Here is a 2,143-nt window from a genome sequence, read left to right as displayed (position 1 = left end):
GTCGGGGGACTATTAAATAGTTTTGTCGGTACTTTAAGAGAATTATGGATAAATAACGGGGGGGAAATGAAAATAGAGTAAGTTTGTGGGTAAGCATGTAAATTAAGTAAAAAAAAAAAAAAAAAAAAAAAATTATCAAATTCTTCCACGTCACTGTCTTGTTTTTTTGTTCAACATTTTACCATAGGTACTTATTAAAATTTTACGTGGCAATGACTTGATGGGTACGAAAGAATGATATTAAGACACACTAACTTTTCGTTCAATATTCTAATAATTTTTTCTTTAAAAGGTAACTAAGTTAATATTGCAAGTTTCAAACCATACAATTACCTTTTAAATAAGAGGTAATAAATATTTTTTTATAATTTACCCAAAAAAAATAACAACCCAATAGGAGATTCAACTCTCTGACCTCTTAATTTTAATTGAATTATAAATTATTGTTGTTATATATATATATATATATTAAAGGGATATATAATGGAGTTTTGTATCTTTCTTGGCGGCATAACCATCCCCATGGCCTTCTTAATATAAATAATATAGAAATTGCAATTTCTACGACCCACATGGTTATTAGCGTCATGTTAAGGGACACATAGTAATCAAATTTCTTGATAAGGTTAAATAAAAATTATACAAACAATCAAATTCACGTGCCAATCACTTTCACTTTCATTCATCAAATCGGAGAACTACCAGATTTCATTTTCATACAATATTTTTAGCATAATTAAATAAAATATATTTTAATATGAATAATTCAATCTCTGCTCGTCATTGAACTAAGAAAGGATAGAAATTATGATTCGTTTCACAAACGCTCTCTAATCCAGTGCTTCAATTAACTAGATGGATTCGTCGTGATCTCATCATATATATTTTTTTTTTCATTTAAATTTTAAAGCGTAGTTTATAATATTTTTATTTAGTTGAAAAATTAATTATGTGAAATAAGGAAGTTAAGGTCGTTGTTTGTTTTGTTTTTATGTGTTTTTTGAAAGTGAGATCTCAACCATAAACTATATTTCTTTTTTCAAAAAGGTACCAACTAAATAATTTTTGTTTTTTTTTTCTTTTTTTCATAAGGGAGACAAAAAAATGTATTTGGGTGATAGCTCCATTAGTGATTATATTTATGAAGATAATGCCTATATTTTTGGACTTTTGAGATTAGGTAAAATGTAATTCATGCTCTTTCGATAATTATATTTTAGGTTTTCGGTCGTCTTAATCTTTGGCTTATATGTATAAAAGCAATTTTATTACAGGTGCATACGAGTCGGTGGAAAGTAAACGATTTTAAATATTGAGTTGTATCAAAAGTTGTTCGAAATGTTTTGACCGTTCTAGTTTTTACGTGGCTTTTGAATTAACATTTAGTATGAAAATAATGATGGTCTCCTGTAACTTTTTAATCAACATTTAATACAGGTAGGATGATTCTTTAGAATTGGTAAAGAATTGATTTTATAGACTCTATTTTGTTCTAATTTATTTATTATCTTTGGTGCAACTTCTATAACAATTTATTTATTTATTTAGATAATTTAGAACCCCTCTCGGTTCATCGAGGTAATGTATAATAGTTTTTATTTTTCTAACCCATAATTTCTTTAACGAACTATTTTTAATATTTTTTAATTTTACTATCTATTTTTTGTATTTCCTTACTTTTTAAATTGATGTCTGACTTCTGTGACAATATTGAACTATGTTAAAATATTACAATTTTGTTTGTGAACTCTTAATACATTTTTATCTTAATAATTAAGAATGGTACATAAAAAAAATTCAGAAAATTAAAATAAAAAATAAATTAGCTACTAGATAATCCAATTCGAAAATAGAGTAATGGGTTGGGTCAATAATAGCCCACAAAAGTAAACAAATAAAAATAATTATAAAAAAAAATAAGAAGATTAGTTTTAAAAAAACCTTCCTCACTTCTCTCCCCTCACCTCTCATCCATCCGTTCTCTATGAAAGGGAAGAAAAAAATATTTTCCCATGAAACAGAAAAAATTGAGAAAAAATGGACTCAATTAAATTAAAAATCAATAATATATCTGTTTACATAATCAAATGAAAGATAAAAGAAAATACAGAGACAAGGCTAACAGAATCGAAATAAAGAAAAA

The sequence above is a fragment of the Cucurbita pepo genome, unplaced genomic scaffold (genome assembly GCF_002806865.2).
Source record: "Cucurbita pepo subsp. pepo cultivar mu-cu-16 unplaced genomic scaffold, ASM280686v2 Cp4.1_scaffold000502, whole genome shotgun sequence".
NCBI lineage: Eukaryota > Viridiplantae > Streptophyta > Magnoliopsida > Cucurbitales > Cucurbitaceae > Cucurbita > Cucurbita pepo.
The sequence above is the reverse complement of the archived record's forward strand: the minus strand, read 5'-3'. Positions refer to the sequence as shown.